The 18,240-nt window shown below is 43.0% G+C and overlaps 1 pseudogene; it reads right to left on the bottom strand.

Moving 5' to 3' along the window:
- Positions 1 to 679: 679 nt before the first annotated feature.
- LOC105106919 (ADP-ribosylation factor 1-like) lies at positions 680 to 17,834 on the bottom strand (annotated as a pseudogene).
- Between the last annotated feature and the right edge of the window lie 406 nt (positions 17,835 to 18,240).

The following is an 18,240-nucleotide window of genomic DNA, read 5'->3' as shown; positions in this document are numbered from 1 at the left end:
AGATGACTGCCCGCACTTCTGCCGGTGAGACCCCAGAAGGCCCGGGGCAGGCCAGCAAGGGGGGCTGCAGGGATCCGCTCCAGCCAGAGCATTCCCACCCAAGTGCCCGTGCTGACCCAGCAAAAGGCCGAGAGAGAGCAGTGGCTGCTCCAGCCCATCTCCTGGGCAGCTATATAAGCACAAATACAAGCACAAATGCTATGAGTGTGTGGGGTGACCCGAGACAGAGCAGATCACAGGGACCCTACTGTGACCACGCACAATGGATCATGGCTGGTTCTGCCCCATCTCACGTTCCCAGCGGGAAACAGACCACTGGTGGACTGGGCTCAAGCCATTACGGCAGAACCTACACTAGGCACATTTCTCCTTTCTATGTGTTCAAGTGTTCTCCTTATTTTGTATTTGTAACTATTTTTTAAAATGCACCAAGTTTGGGTTAAAAACCAACCACCAAAATGGATCTCAACACAAATCCAAAGCCCAGAGGAGGAGCACCCAGAGACTCCTGGATGACCCATGTGCCTAAAATCCCTTCTCAGCACTGAACAGTGGGTTGCTTTTCTTTTTGCAATTTTAAAAAAAAGCTGAGTAATATTGCATGGGAGTACCAGAAACTGCCCCATTGGAAACAAAAACTATTTACATGAAATTAAAAACCCAGTTGCAGGCTGTCTGCACATTTACAGCATGGTGAAGCACACTGTGACCAACCATGGAGACAGCTCCTGGCACTCACACCACAGGGGCACATTTGCCACATGAGAGAAAAGCCAGGGTAGAAGGAGGGAGTGAGAGGGGAGGAGAGAAGAGCATAGCTCACTTCTGGTTCTGGAGCTGATTGGACAGACCATCCAGTTCCTCATAGAGCCCGTCCCCGCTAGTGGCACAGGTGGCCTGAATGTACCGGTTCCTGTGGCACAGAGAGTGTAGGTCCAGCTTGTCCATGATCTCGGCTGCATTCATGGCATTTGGGAGGTCCTGTCTGTTTGCAAACACGATCAGAATGGCATCCCTGAGCTCATCTTCTGCCAACATCCTCATGAGCTCCTCGACGGCCTCTTTCACGCACTCTCTGTCATTGCTGTCAACCACAAAGATGAGACCTTGTGTGCCTGGAAGTAGAGGGACCATGGAGGCCGGATCCTGTCCTGGCCGCCCAAGTGCCACATGGTGAAACTGGTGTTCTTGTGCTCCGCGGTCTCCATGATGAAGCCTATTGTGGGAATGGTGGCCACAGTATCACCCAGCTTCAGTTTGTACAGGATGGTGGTCTTTCCCATAGCATCTAGGCCCATCATGAGAATGCGCGTTGCTTTCTTGCCAAAGAAGACCTTGAAGAGGTTTGCAAAAATAATCCCCGTGCTGTAGACAGGTGGATACAACACTGGCCAGAGAACCCTCGACGGCCCAGGTACTGCTGCTGTTCCGAGGCAGGCGGTTTCTCCCACACTGCAAACATTTTTACAGTTTGTCACCTATTTCTAAATGGCTCTCAAAATAGACTACAGACAAAACACTGAGTTCCCGGTATAGTAGTACAGGAGACCCACATTCTCTGACCCAAATACAATAAAATCAAAAATGAATAATGTAGAACCTCAAAAGCCCCATCATTTTGACCTCAAAAAGCAAATAAATAAAAATATCCTCTAAAAACCGCTTTGGTCAAAGAAGAAACTAAAGCCAATATTACAGAATTATTTGACAGTAATGACCACCAGAATGGCATGTAATACATTTTTGATGTTTCCTGGCAAAACTTTACCTAGAAGCAAATTTAAAATTTTAAACATTTTCTGTATTAGACAAAAATATATATATATAAAGCATTCCACTCAAGTTATAAAAGAACAAATACACTCAGAGGAAGCCAGATATATATAAATTAAGGAAAAGTATAATGGAAGGAATTGGGAATAGAAAATAGCAGAATTGACAGGTAAGTTCTGTAATTTGCTCTATGTGTGTGTAAGTGTTGGTGCATTTGTGTGTGTGTGTGTGTGTGTATTCACCTGTGCTCCAAGGAGTAGGGACAAACATGGAAACTTCCCACCTCTTGCTGACAGTTCAGGAGACAAAAGAAACTTAAACCCAACTGACACTCACAGTGGAATTAACTGGGAAAATGTCAGTGTCAGAGTGTCATGAAAGCACAAACGTGGAAGTGACTAATTTAGTGGTGGGCGGGTCAGTGCAGGAAAGAGTCCCACATGATGTGACAGCTGAGTGGAGGTTCGTGGGTTGAGTCGGATTTTGCCAAGTAAAATGAAGAGGTGTGGGGCTGTTTTCAAGGCACTAGAATTTTTTTCCATGCCTAGTCAGTTCTTGACATTCATGGGATTATTGACTATGCAACCTTATCATTTTTAATTATATGCTTTCTTTTAGAGCTGTAATTCTTTTGATTCATGTAATCTAATTTTAAAGCCCACTTTATATTATTAGTACTTATGGCAGAATATGAACTTCACAGAGGCTAAATGTTTTTTAATTTTTTTAATCTGTACTTAGGTGGTGATATTCGCATGCAAAGATTCAAAACCTACTTTATTCTATGAAAAGGATATGTTGCAGGAATCTAAGTGTGGTCAGGGAACGGAGAGTCAGTAAAACCATGTGGAAATCTTCTTATTAATTTAAAATTTTTAGGAATTTATCTCATGGGTGTCCCATGACTAAGTTATAGTCCTTTATATACTAAGTATGTAATAGGAAAAATGAGGTATGTAGAACTTCTTTTTCCAGAAAGGTACACTTTTATTGTCCTTGTTGTTAGGAGTGTTTTATAAAGCTCAAACTTCCAAATTCAGTATGAGTCCTTTAAGGGGGAAAAGAAACAATGCTATTGTGTGTGTATATGTGTGTGAGTGTGTCTGTAAAATCATGAAGAAAGGTATGGAAAGATTATTTCTTTTTTAACTGGCTGTTAACACTGCTTCTCTGGGGATGGAGAGGCAGATGTTGTGGAAAAGGTGAGTGAGAAAAGTAAGGGAATGAAGGGAGATGATTAGTTTGTGTCTTTTTATACATTTGTACCATCTTGTTATAGTGATAAATGGTGTGATGTTTAATGTTATGTAGCTACTTGACTGGATAAAGGAGTGCCCAGACATTTGGTCCAACATTATTCTGGATGTGCCTGTGAGGGTGTTTTGGGTAAGATTAATATCCCAATCAGTACCCTGAGGCATCCATGAAATCCCCACTTAATAGTGAAAGATTTGAAAGCCTTCACTTTGAGGATCAGGAACAGCACAAAGAAATTTGCTCTTATCACTTCTATTCAGTATTATACTGGGATTCCAGTCTGAGCAATTAAGCAAGAAAAGAAATAAAAGGCATCTAGATTGAAAGGAAAAAGTAAAACTATATTCACATTTGACACGATCTTGTTTGTAGAAAATCCTAAGGAATCCACAGATGGACAAAAGCACTATAGCTAAATAAACAAGGTCAACAAAGTGGCAGAATACAGGATCAATATACAAAAATTAATTGTCTTCCTATATGTTAGCAATGGATAATCCAAAATGAAAAATAAGAAAATGAATTGTGCTTACAGCAGCATCAAAAATAATAAAATACTTAGGAATAAATGTAACAGAAATTCAAGATGTACACTAACACTCTAGAGCATCATCAAAAGATATTAGAGAAGAACTTAATAAATAGAAACTTATTCTTAACATGGCAATACTTCCCAAGTTGATCTATAGATTCAGTTCAATCTCTATAAAAATCCTAGATGGTTTCTTTGGAGAAATTGACAAGCTGATCCTAAAATTCATATGGAAATGCAAGAGACTCAGAATAACAAAACAATCTTGAAAAAGACAAATCAAGTCGGATAACTCACATATCCTGATTTCAAAACTTACTAGAAAGCTACAGCAATCATGAAAGTGTAGTATGGCATAAAAAGAATTATATAGATCAATGGAATAGAATTGAGAGCCTAGAAATAAACCTGTACATTTAAGTCAGTTGATTTTCATCAAACATATTAAGACAATTCAGTGAAGAGAGGATTATATTTTCAACAAATAGGGCTGGAACAACTGGGTAGTCGCATACAAAGGAATGAGATTGGATCCTTATATAAAAATTAATTCCACATGGGTCAACGACCTAAATTAGAGCTAAAACCATTAAAGTCTTTGAAGGTTTATGGCTAAATCTTCATGACTTTGGCAATGGATTTTTAGATATGGCACCAAAACTATAAGCAACAAAAGAAAAAAATTAAAAAATCAATTTTAAAAATTAAATCTTAACTTTAAAATTAAAAAATTAAAAAAATTAAAAATCAAAATGAAAACCTTTTGTGTTTTAATGGATCCTATCAAGAAATTAAAAAAAACCCTAATATAATCGGAGAAAATACTTGCAAAATATACATCTGATAAGGGGCTTGTATACTATATGTAGTATACTATTTATACATAATAATTATAAAGAACATGGAAAGGACAACTCAACAATGAAAAGACAAATATCCCAATTAAAAACTAGGTAAACTATTTGAATAGGTATTTCTTCAAAGAAGATATGTAAGTGGCCAAAAAGCACGTGGAAATGTGTTCAACATCATTAGTCATTACGAAAATGCAAATCAAAGCCACAATAAGATATCACTGCACATCCACTATGGTGGCTATAATAAAAAAGACAGATAATTACAAGTGTTGATCAGGGTGCAGAGAAATTGGAAACCCCATATATTGCTGGTGGGAATGCAAAATTGTTGTCACCTTTTTTTTTTGGAAGAAATTTTTAATCAAAGCAAGTTTACATGTTGATACTTATGACTTGACTAGAACAAGTCTGTTCAAATTAAAATTGTATTAAGGACCATACAGATAATGACTGCTTTATATAATGTAATAGTAAGAGTTCCCTCAAAATAGCGGGTCCTGGTTCTAGTGTAAGATCCCTCAGTTTGGCAGTTCCTCAAAAAGCTAAATACAGAGTTGTCATATGATCCACTTGCAAGTATATACCCAAAAGAATTAAAAATATTGGTTCACACAAAAACTTTTACATGAGTATTCATAGCAGCATTATTCATAATAGCCAAGAAGTGGAAACAACCCATATGTCCATCAACTGATGAATAGATAACATGTGGTACACATCCATACAATGGAACATTATTTGGCAAAAAAAAAAAAGAAAAAAAAAAAAAAGAAAAAAGAAACGAAACAAAATGAAGCACTATGGTACAATGTGGATGAGCCTTGAAAACATTATGCTCCATGTTGATGTCAATCACAGAAAGACCACATATTGTCTGACTACATTCACATGAAATGTCCCGTGTAGGCAAATCCAAGGAGGCAGAGAGTAGATTAGTGGTTGCCTGAAGATGTGGGAGGAGGGAGTGGGGAGTGATTGGTAACAGGTACAGGGTTTCTTTTGGGGTGATAAAAATATTTGAACTTAGTGGTTATAATTGCATAATTCTGTGACTATACTAAAAAACCACTGAACTGCACACTTTAAAGACAAAGTTACTCATTTTCTCATAAACTACATGTTCTCAAGAAAACAGTTGGATAATACTGCAGAAATGAAAATATTCAGAATAATGAAAACTGCCCGTCTCTATATAATTACACCATATCGTCATCTATTTCACAGTCCACATTGACTGTTCAGTGAACCCATCAGAAGTTCCTTCCATTACATGTGAGTCTGTGCTTGGTACTGTCAGGGCCCAATAAGCCTAAGACCACTGGGAACAAACCTGCAGTTTGACAAAGTCAGATTTATTGGTTCATTGCAATGAGAAAAACCACACAGTACAGTCACTATGGAGCTTCTCAATAAAAATAGAGTTATTACAGAATTTGGGGGAAGGATGCAGCCTGAGTGAAATTCAGATGAAATAGTGTTTTAATGCACTTCAAGCAATGCAGGGTGAGTATAAAAGGGTCACATCAGGTCTACCCTGTGAAATGGACACAGGGTCATGTTTCCTTGGAAACCACTAAGTTAAAAGAAATGTGGATTCTTATGTCCAGACACCTTTATCTGAACGTCTGCACCTGGGTTGTAAATCAAGGTCGCTTCTCTGTGTCAGTGTCCTAGATCCTCCAGGCAAGACTGGGGTGGGGGTGGGAGGGTGGTACTGAAATAATTTCAAACAGCAAAGTTTCCAATAGTCTGATTTTAGAGGACACGTTTTTGAGTAAGCAAGCAGTAGTCACTCTAAGAAGGGGTCCTGTGGCACTGTTCAGCGTGTCCTTGGGAGAAATACTGTGTACTGTGAACTTTGCAGTTGTCTTTATCTATGTCTGTTATCCCAGCCTGATGAACGGCAGGGCTGTTCTTCAGTACTGAGAGGGTTACAGACTGGTGTGATGTTGTTTGTGCTCTTAAGACCCTAGAGGTAAGAAAGGCAATACTTAAGGAGGGACCAAGGAGGTTGGTTTTCCCTGCCTTTTGGTGGTTTTCAAGGTCCTGGCTCAGCAGGTCTGGGTTAGCTCAGAGGCAGGACAGCCTAGACTCCAGAAGAGCCTCCTTTCTAACATTTCTTTTTCTTTTTCTTCCAATTTTTTTGGTGGTGGTGGGGGAATTAGGTTTATCTATTTATTTATTACTTTTGGTGGAGGTACTGGGGATCAAACCCACGACCTCATGCAGGCTAGGCATGCACTCTACGGCTGAGCTATACCCTCCCCCTAACAAAGCCATTTCTTCAACCAAGAAGCTCTGCTGTTCTGTGGACAACCCCCAAGTCACCCCCCTCTTTCCTTCCCTCTTAGAGAAAGAACAACACCCGGCCAAGACCTTATTGCTTTGCCCAGGCCGGCCCTGCCCGGGCCACACACACCTCCTGCGCCGGAGCCGAGTGAGGGGAGGAGGTTCTTCCTCCCTTGCTCCTAGGTACCCCGTGACCTCTATTTGTACTTGTGTGCGACCTTAGTGGGGTGTGTACCCTTATATTTCCCCATGAGGGTTCCAACCACAAAGGCACAAGTCACCTTGTCTCTAGTTTTTGGAAGTACTCATTTGAAGCTGGGCCACCTTAGGGATGGCAAACGCTTCTTCTTAGGGGTCGCGTCAGGTCTCGGGAAGGGCTGGAGACTGGGTGAGAGTCTCAGACGTCTGCAAGCCCGGGAGTGGGTGAGGCGCCCGGGAGTTCAGGAATCCAGCTGCTTGCAGGGGGAGCTCTGAGCCCCGGGAGGGCAGCGGAGGGGTAGCAGGGGCTCTGCCAGGTCCTGGAGCCCAGAAGCGAGTGCGCTATTCGAAAAAGAGGCAGATTCCCTACGAAAGGAAAAAACCTGGTAGCGAGGCTGCTGAGCGGCAGCGAAGGGGAAGCGGGCGGCAGAAGCAAAAAGGGTGGAAAGGCAGCAGCGGGACAGAAGACCGATGTCCTAGCTGCCCGACTCGCAGCCAGGCAGGTGCGCAGATAGGAAAGCCTGACGCGGATTTCGCTGCTCCTGGAGGCAAAGACCCTGACAGGCTTAGGGTCCAGTGGGAAAAAACCAGGACTGGTTCTAGGGAAGTGACATAGACACTGGACCAACAGGAACCAGGACTAGGTCTGGGATTTAGTCCCTAACCTCGCCCTCTCCCGCAAGATGAGGCTCCAAATGTCCTGAATCTGCCGGAGATCAGAGCTTGCGGGGCTGGCAGTGGTTGTAGTAGTCTGTTCTTTTGTGTGTCTCTGCAATTGTTATGCACGATCTTGGGCTCTCGATAGGTCCTGATTAGATATATTCATAGCGACCCCTGTTGGTGACTTCTATAAACATATGGGGGAATCTAGCTCTCCATCTTGCAATGACACCTGTCCTCACCTCAGCGCAGAGTTTGGTTTTGTCTCTTGGTAGTCCCGGTCACGTTGTTTTCCTCTTCTCTCCAGGGAGACACAATATCTACTTTCGTCTCCTTATTTTCAAAGGCAGGGTCTGATTTTAGACAAGGCTTTATTCAAATCGGCTTCAGGGAATCAAGTAAGGTCCAGGTATCACCCTCATGGGTCAACCAGCAGTATTTATTCAAAATTTAGTGTGTATGTGAATGTTTCTCTATGGAGAGGGGCGATGACTTTCAAAGATGACCCTGAAATGGTCAAAAGGCTTAGATTCAGTAACTGAGGGATATTCCTCAGAAAAGCCTAGCTTTGCTGGTTTTCTTAGATCCTCCTGGAGTCAGGATCCATTGAACTTTCTCTGGTGTTCTATACTCAGATGCATTTGTTCTCTGCTTCTGTGTCTGTCTCTTGCCTTTACCTCCAACACACATGTTGGTTTATTAGTACTGCATTACTAGGAGTACTATTTATTAGTATTGCATTAGTATTAGTATTAGGTCTCACATGCTGTAGATTTTTTAAAAATCTTGTATTTGTCTTAGAAGAAAACCCTGAAAATCATCTTTGGTAATTTGACCAGACAGGAAGAGATGGAGCAGGTACTTTATCATTTAGATAAAAAAAAATTCAGTGCTGAAGTGCAGAAGTGACTTATTTGTCATCTTGGGAGAAGCAATGGATATGGTAGATCTGTGCGGGTCCACGCGGACACAGGGAAGAGCATCAAAGATGAAGCGGGAGGCTTGGAACAATGACCACGATGGCAACGTGGAGGTAATAGCTGTGGTGAGGGCCATTGCTAGCATTTCTCTAGCAGTTACCTTGTGCCAGGGGGCAGTATAGGAAGCAGCAAAGGGTGGGGTCATCATTGTAACTGAGTTCCGTCTTGATCTGTATTATAATCTCTTTCACTCAAGGTTTTAGCAGGTAGAGGGCTTCAACAGCAAAAATAAAATTTAATGCTAAATCAAGAGATTTATATGGTAGAAATTTTGTGTATATTTCTTCCGTAGGACATGCTCTCCTGAAGAGGCTAGTTTTGAAGGATGTCGATTGGGCAGTTTTGGCACAGATCCTTAGACATGACTGCCATCCTTTTTTGTGTCTTCTAAGTCATTTATTCCTATATTCAATATCTCTAAATTGTTCAGGGAAAAGAAAAAAAGAAAAAAACAACGGAGCTGAGAAGCACTAGTTCCTGCGGAAGACTGAAAAACTAACCATCAAAATACCCATGGACTGTGTCCTTTCACTTCTTTCCTTTAATAAGGGCATTCCTTTGTGAATCTCATCAGCTGGTCAAAATTCAGGGGTCATTATTTATCGTACGAAAATGTACGTGGTGAAAACAGACAATTTTTTATAAACTGCAGAAATTGCCAATTTTCGAATTATGTCTAAGGTGCACCCTTCTTTCTTCAGGTTACAAGAAATACTATCCACCCCTTTCTGCCGACCTTCTTTTTCTTCTCTCCCAAATCAGAGGAAATGATGACCCCTGTCTTTAGCTAATGTGTTAACTGTGCACAACTCTGATAATAACAACAATGGTGATGGTAATAGAGTCATATAAAATGAAGGCAATGATGTAAATGTGCCCTGTATACTGCCTAACCAGTGGTGGCTCACTTGGAAAACATTTCTTGAATTATAATCTGTTGCAAGTCATTCAACAAATATTTACTGAGTGCTGGTGTACCTGATGTTGGGCTATACCAGATACAGTGATAAACAGATGTGGTCCCTGCCCTGCTGTGCTTTTTTTTTCTGTTTTGTCATTCATGTTCTTCTCCCATAAGGAGGGGCATTGTGTTTCACATGCATAGGGGGAGAGATGTTAACACTCGATTCCATGTCAGAAGACCCAGATGCTAGTTTTTGCTTTGATGGGAACAAGAAGTGTGATCTCAGACAAGTCATTTAATGTCTTAGTATCACCTGAACCAATAAGGTGGTTAAACTAGATTTTTACATTTTTAAGAGCTGTACAAACTGTAACAGGTTCTTAATTAGTTTAGAGTTTGTAACATCCAGCGTTGGGAGGACAATTAGTTTGACTGATTATGAAAGGGTAGACTTTATGTTTTGCTTATAAGTCTCCATTGCCAGATTTGGTCTACAAAGTCTTTTTCATCTTTTTTATGGTGGTCAGATGATCAGAAGTCTAGCTTTTGATACCTAAACTCATATGAAAATGATGATAAGCCAATTCAGCGGTTTATCTTCTTTTTTCTACGAGGGGAAACCATCAACAACTACCACAAAATACTCACATGGTTTCTTGCTTAGGAAGAAATCAGGGCTTCAAAAGTAGGCTGGTTCCAGCCACCAGCTGTCATCACATGAGAAGCTCTTGCGAGCTGGCTGAACTTGTAAGAGATGGGTTATTGTTTGTGTTCACTAACCTACATCTTTCGAATCTGTTGGGACTTATCCAACCTTACCCTTTATCTGGTTTTCCATGGCCTCATGTGATGTTGGCCAGACAGATCAAGATTTCAACTTTTTTTTTTTTTTTTGCTGGGAAAGTTAATTGTTAATTGAAAGTTGATTGATTTTTCTAAGAATGAGCCTCTAAACATGACCAGAGCGCAGAGATACTGACCCAGTGACACCCCCTTGCTGCACCAATGTAAACATGAAGCAGATAAAGACAGGTGATGATGGGGCATTCATCAGAGGGACAAAGCTGATGCAGTTTTGTAAGCAGTATTTTATAAGCAGTATTTAGTCATAATGTCTTGGAAAATTACCGACAAACTTTTTTAGCCTTTTCAGATTTTGTTCAGGTTTAATTTCATGAAGAGGTGAAGGGGAAAGGCTTTTCCAATGAGTACTCAACATTATTTGTAAGATCCATGAACTTTGAACTGCTTGGTAAACCCACAGTTCAGAAGAGCAGTTCTCACGTCTCTCACCAGGGTATCTTTTAAAAAGAAAAAAAAAAATGATAAGAAGGATGAGAGGTATTTATTTTAAATGACTTGGAAGTGATTTTTAAAAATTCAAATACTATGCAAAAAAATTTTTATTCAAAAAAACGCTATCAGAGTTCAAAACTTAACTCATTTTGAGCATTTTGAATCCAAAAATCTATACCCTGGAGATGAATTCATTGCATAGAATTAAAGAATAATGTGACATGGGGAAAAAAAAACACAGAATAGTGCCGTGGTGGGCAGTGATGACCAAGGCTTGGAGAAATGAACTTGCCCAAAGTTTCAGTGACGTGTAAATAAGGGTAAAGCTCATACTGAGCCCTCATTTCCCGGGCACTCTACATGTATTAGCACATGATCTCAAGTCTCCTGCTTGGCTTTGCTGACTCAGGAACGCCTCTGAACCTTTCTCCTTCTGAATTTCCCTTACACCCAGCCCGGGGACACTTTATTTATTCTGGGAAAAACGGGAAGGGAAATGCCTGTATACCCATGGAGTCATGGAGAATCCAGGCCTTCTCCTTTCCTTGCTTCCTCTTCATCATCTTTTTATCCTTCCCCTTCCTCTTCTCTTCTTAATTAGCTTTTTCCTGACCCAGGCTGAAAACACTTAAATGCGGAGATCTGCCTGTAGTGAGCAATCTGACCATGAGATGGCAGCATGAGACCACAGCTCTGCCTGCCTGAACATTAAACAGGTCCTTCTAATCAGCAGAATACTGGGCTGGCTGAGGATCTCAGGTTCCCAACCCTGTCTGCGCATTGGAACCACCTGATGAACTTTCATAAACTCACAGGTGCTTGGGCTCCATCATAAGCTAATTGTAGCTTATATCCCTGGGGAAGGGGCACAGGTGTTGCTAGTCTTTAAGTTTCTCAGGTAATTCCGATATATGTAAAAGATTGAGAATCATTAATGGAGAACATTGAATCCTGAAAACTGTAAAGGCTTTTGGGAATCACCCAGCCCAGCCCATCTGCTCCTATTTTACACTTGGCAGCTCTTGAAGACGTCACCTTCTCGAGGTGGCATCATTGCTCTCTCTTTCCTTAGGGAAGATCTGGTCCCTAGCCTTTCAGGTTACCCCTGTCCTCAGCTGGGCTCGGGGCCCGTGCACTGCCACCCTCATAGATCTGGTGCAGGCTTCGACCAGTGCTAGACTTGTAGTGGTGGAGGAGGTGGGGTGTTCATAACTCTCAGCAGTTGAATTCCCCTTGTTTTCCATTTCTCTGGCAGCAGCTGAAAACCCACTTGTATCTTCCTCTCATTTCCATAGGTAGGGGCTGACCTCCATCAAAGATTTATTAAATTGGGGTCCATGGAACCAAGTAAGGTACATATACGGCCTCCAAGGGGATCAATCCACTGAAATTTATATAAAATTTTGTGTGTATGTGTGTGCTTCTTTGAGAAAAAATCATTCAGAACTGTTGCCTGAGACTTAGCAGCTACTGAACAATCCTCAGGAAAGGCTGCCTTTTCTCCTAATGAGAAAATGAGGTGAAGATGTCTGGTCTCTCAGTTTTTGTTTTTTGTTTTTTTTATTTAACATTGTGCTGGAGGTCCCAGCTAGTGCAAAAAGGCATACAGATTGGAAAGGAAAGACCACAACTTTACTCACAGATGATATGATCATGTGCATAGAAAATCCTAAGGAATCTTTTTTTTTTAAATCTACCATTAAATAAATAGTAGATTCTAAAATCTACTGTTACCATTATTAAGTGAATTTAGCTAGGTCACAAAATACAGGGTCAATATTACAAAAATTAATTATACTCCAAACACTACCAATGAGCAATTGGAAAATTAAAAATAACATATAAAAGCATCTAAAAAGGTGATATACACTAAAGGAAAATTTAATGAAATAATGTGAAAAACATGTACACGGAAAACCATAAAATGATGCTGGGAGAAAATAAATAGGGGTATATACCAGGTTTATGGGTTGGAAGACAATACTATTAAATGGCGTTTCCCCCCAGGCTGAGTTACAGATTTGATGCAATACCAATCAAGACCCCAGCAGGCTTAGTTTTGTTTTTTGGAAGTTGACAAGCTCGTGCAAAACTTTATATAGAAATTCAGAAGTCATAAAATAGCTAGAAAGTTTTCAGGAAAGAACAAAGCAGAAGAATGGAATCTATGTAATTTTTAATACAATATAAATACACAGTAATCAAGTAGGTTGCTATAGACTTAATTATAAACATAGAAATCAATGGAATAATAGTCTAGAAGTTGATCCATATCAAAAGGTAATTCAATGGGGGGAAATGATGGTGTTTTCAACAGATAGTGCAGGTAAAATGGTGTATCATTTGGTTTAAAAAAAGGTATATCTCAACTCAACTCACATCATACACAAAAGTTAAAATAAGTCACACAAAAAAAGTTACATGTAAATGTTAAAACTATTAAACTTCTAAAAGAAAGCATAGGAGACAATATTGTAACCTTTAGGTAGGCAAAGATTTCCTGTGAGGAAATATGAAGTGTGAACCATAAAAGAAAAAGTTATAAATTGGACTTCATCGAAGTTAAAAATTTCTACCAAGAACACCAGTTAAGAAAATGAAAAGGCAAGTTAGGGACTGGGAGAAAAATAGTTACAATACATGTATCTGCATAGGACTTGTATCAAGAATGTATAAGGTACTCATATAATTCAATGAGAGGGAGACAAACCAACCAATTGAAAATGGGTGTGGTAAAAAGAATTCAAAGATGACCCATGCCCACGTATAGTACTTATCTCCACTGGGGTATGGGTGGGACCTGTGAGTACTATGGCTGTCACTCCTGTGATTAGGTTACATTATATGAAGGGATTGCCTGATATAATTAAGGTTCCTGATCAGTTGACTTGCAGTAAATCAAAAGGGAGTTTACCAATGGGTGGGTCTGACCTAATCAGGTGAGCCTTTTTAAATGAGGCTCTAGTAGCAGCAGCAGAGCTCTCCCATTGGCCCAAATCCCCATGAGTTCTACAGCTGCAGGGAAATGCATCCTGCCAACAACCATGTGCGCTTGGAAGAAGACCTGCAGCCCTGGCCAACACCTTGATTGCAGCCTTGTGAGACCCTGAGCAGAAGACCCAGTCCAGCCAAGCCTGACCCACTGAGAGACAATACAGGTACTTGCTTTAATCTGATGAATTTGTGATTGTGGAAAACCAATGCAATAGGCAAATAAGGAACCTACGCTTCACAAGGTATATAAATAGCCAATGAGTACACGAAAAGATGCCCAACATCACTAGTCCAGAGAAATGCAAATTACAACCAAAGTAAGCATCCATTTACACACACAATATCTCAAGATAGGGAGACTAGCCATGCGAAGTGCAGCTTCTGGAACTTTCACAGGCTGCTATGGAAATGTAAAGTGGTGGTGTTACGGAAAAGACAGGCCAGCCAAGAAACAAGCACCGCTTAGAGGGTTGGAGTACTCAGATTTATTACGCCGGCGGGCTCAGAGGGGCTTCTGCTCCGAAGATCTGAGCACCTCTAAGACGTGCACATGAGGTTTTATAGGGTTAATTACAAGTATGGGCTATTAGCCAATAAGGCTCAAACAACAAAAAGCAAGGAATCAGTACACTGAAGCTTATCAATTCGGAACAGATCACGTTACTGACACTTGTTGAGCTTGGATTTACGAGTTAGCTTGTTAGCCCAGTAAACTGACACTAAACTTCAGATTTATGAGTTAGCCCGGCAGAACTTATATCAGTAAACCGACACTTGTTACACTTAGATTTGTGACTTAGCTTGTTAGCCCAGCTGGGCTTTTCCTTCACAGTGGGACCACTTCGGAGAAAAGTTTGGAAGTTTCTAATAAGACTAAACATAGTTATCATATGGCCCAGTTATTCCACCTGTGGATATTTACTCAAGAGAAATGATAACATGTCCACACAGAGACTTATACATGAATATTCACTGCACGTTTTATTCATAACAGCCAAAAAGTAGGAATAGCCCAATTGCATGCAACAGGCGAATGCATGAACAAATTGTGCAGCGTCCATGCAAGGGACTGCCTCTCAGCAGTGGGATGCCTCAGGGGTTGAAGGGAAAGATCTATGCCTCAGGTGGTGGTGATTACACGGGGATATGTATTTGTCAAAACCCATCTAACTTTACACTTTCAACGGGTGCATTTTATATCCACATAGTACCTCAAGAGAGTTGATTTTTTAAAAATTAACTCTCCCGGAGTGATTTCATTGGCTGGAAAACAGTCCCACAGAGAGGGAACATCTAAGGATGCGGGTGGATAGAGGTCAATTGCAGGAGGAATGTCCTTGACTAGGAAGTGGGGTGGGGTCCACAGGCCAAGTGAAATAGCTGGCGATTGATAATATCAGGGGCAGTTTATCTGTTTTCTTGGCTCAACAGGAAGCAGTGTGGCAGTGTTGAGGGGAAGAATAAATTCTTGCCTCGTGCAGGAAAGAATTAAAGAGCAAGGCATGGTAAAGTGAAAGCAAGTTTTTGTGTTTTTATTTAGAGAGATACACACTCCACAGACATGGTGCAGTCTCTCTCTCAGAGGGGAAAATGGCTTAGGAGATGCACACTCCATAGGCAGAATGTGCGCCATCTCTGAAAGGTGAGAGAGAAGCTGAGAGGTGTAGGGTGTTAAAGTAAAAAGTAGACACACATCCTGTAGACGGAGTGCGGGCCGTCTCAGAAGGTGAGAACAACAGAGCAAGAGCGACCACCGAGGTGCGGGGTTGTTAGGTTTTATGGGCTCAGCAATTTCACATGCTAATGGGTAGGAGGATTACTCCAACTACTTTGGGGAAGGGGCAAGGATTTCCAGGCAATGCCCCTCACCCACTTTTGGTCATTTTATGGTCAGCCGGGCAACTGTCATGGTGCCTGTGGGTGCACCATGAGGTTCAAGGTCTACTGGAAGCTGCGTCTTCCGCCATCTTGGTTCTAACCAGTTTGTCCTGTCCTCAACTGCTGTGTCATTCCTTCAGTGGTTGTGCCCTGCCCCCGTCCTCCCACTTCAGCAGCTGAGGGAGCGGAGGGAGAGTGTGGGAGGTTTGAGGGGAGACGGAAAGTTGTGAGAGTCATTTCAGAGAGTGGGAGAGAAAAATGGACCTTGGGTCTGCACCCAGCCCTCCCTGTCCCCACCCCGGCCCCCACCCGCCGCCTTGCACCTTGGAGCTTTTTCCCCTCCAATTCCTCATCCCCGTCACTGTTCCACTTGAGAGCCTGAAGAGGCTGTGGTTTCAGTTTAGACTCTTAGACTTGTTACCATCACTATGGAAACTCCAGGCCACGTGGCTTGAGGGGATTGCAGGGGATCTGTCTGTGAAGCCTTCTGCTTTGTTTCCAGGACCCTGCAACTCCCAGGGCCCTGAGGGCTTCTGGGCAGCAGAGGGTTCTCAGGAAGCAGGGTACTTGAGAAGCTCCCGAGAGAGGCTTCCACCAATGGCGTGAGGGAGACGGTGGTGGTAGGGATGCTGTTCTAACAGGAGCGAAGGGCCGGGAACTGGCCTGGCAGTCACAGGGACAGAGCAGAAGGCAAGCTGCCAAGACCTGAGACCTAACAGAAAAATCTTGTTCTGTGGACTTGGCTTTTCCCGGGGCTGCCAAACATCCAGGCAAACAGGCATCCGCCAAGCCCACTCCCAGCAAGATACCGAGCCTGGTCTCCCTCGTTAGAAGGACACCAACTCCAGCCTCCTCCATGGGGACCATCTCCTCCACTGAGGGGACTTTATGGATACCTGTCACTTCTTCAACTTTGATTCCTGTGTGTCTTACCCTTCAGAGACTCTTATCGGGGACAGGAGGCAGGTTACCTGCGTGGCTACACAGCCGTACAGACACTCACCCTACCAGAGCCAACTCTGAGATCTGTGGTTTTAAAAAACAATATTGGCCACTGAGGAAGGGCCATTTGACTCAGAGCCTAAGGAGGAAGCACCTACCTGTTTCCAGCAGCCATTAGATAGGGAGCAAGAATGCTATTAGAAATCGAATGCTTTTAAATTAACTTTGGTGAATATCTTTGTAAGCAAAGGATAGTGGCCCTGGGGTAGGGAGAGGCTGGGGCCTAGTGTGACTTCCTGCTCTGTGACCCTGGGCCTGGCACTAATACCGAGGAGTTACCTTGCTCTAAGGACAGCATGACAGCACATTTCTCCTTGGTGCCAGGTGCTCTTTAGGCAAAGGTGGTGCCCGAGGCCAGGGTGGACCACACGGCAGCTCTGCTGGCCCCAAGGGTTCCAGAAGAAGTTAGACACGTAGTGGTGTGTTCCCTCAAGTCACCCCATCCTCCCAGGTGAGACATGGCCGCCTTCTGCAGTTCCAAGTCTCTCCCAATGCAAACAGAAGTACAGGACAGGGCAGCACACCACTGCCTTCCTCCTGGGGGGCCGTTGTCATGGTTCCCATAGCCCTGCATTCAGAGATAAACTCGGTATCAGTGGAACCTCTTTTCAAAGTATCTTCACTCTCAAAGAGCATATTAAATGTGCGAATTAGTTCCAGAGGAGCTATCCCCACGCCGGGGATGGTTTCTGCATTTAGTTGATCCCTGTGGACTGGGCTGGGGAGCGGTCAGTGCAGGATCAGGCCCAGCCCTTAATCACTCAGGGTCAGGGGGCCAGGGACTGAAGCACACCTCTGCCATCAGTGCTGCCTTCCAGACCTCAGTTTCCTTTTGGTGAGAGATGGGTCTTCCCCACCACAAACCAGGGAGTGCGCTGGGGCCCTGGGTGCTCCCGGGAGGTGGGAGCTCAGAGGAGGAGGAGGAATGAGCCAGAGGTCCAGGAGAGTGCATGACCAGACAGCACCAAGGCCCCCTGGGCCTACTTGAGCTTAAAGGTCATGAGTTTGTTAAGCAGGGTGGGAGGTTTCTCCAGCCACCTCCAGCTGTGCTCCTGGAGGCAGGAGCAGGCCAGGAGTTGATCCTGACCGGGCTGCCACTTGCCGGCTAAGGCTAAGCTCAAGGACGGGAGACTGCTTGTAACAACAATGGAGTGTGAGCTGGAGAGGAAGAGGTGAGGATGAACTGAGGATGGATTCCACTGTACCCGAGTCATCTTTGGAAAAAAATCACTTAAACTCTCCGATTCGCTCTTTCCTCCTTTACAAAATGGGCATCAAAGCTGTGAGGCTGTGAGCGTTCAACGGTGTACTTGGTGGGCAATTGTTTCCGGCCTGGACATGGTGGGTGTGAGCATCGTGTTAAAGGCAGTCCGTGTGCAAGGACACTGATGGGGTGTTCCCAGGGCAGCAGCAGCTGGGTGTGAAGCAGAAACAAGCACCTGTGGTCATTTCACTTCCCCCAGCTCCTCTCCTCCCGCAGAGCCCCCTGCCGACCCCCCTTCCCCCAGGAGCATCACATATATGTTCTCACAAATGACCCCTCTCTCATCAAGCTTGGCTGCTGCCCTATGGGACCCTCCAAGGCGCTTCTCTGCTCTTCTTGCCAAAAGGTCTGTGATC

Source organism: Camelus dromedarius, chromosome 12 (genome assembly GCF_036321535.1).
Source record: "Camelus dromedarius isolate mCamDro1 chromosome 12, mCamDro1.pat, whole genome shotgun sequence".
Classification (NCBI taxonomy): domain Eukaryota; kingdom Metazoa; phylum Chordata; class Mammalia; order Artiodactyla; family Camelidae; genus Camelus; species Camelus dromedarius.
The sequence above is the reverse complement of the archived record's forward strand: the minus strand, read 5'-3'. Positions and strand labels throughout refer to the sequence as shown.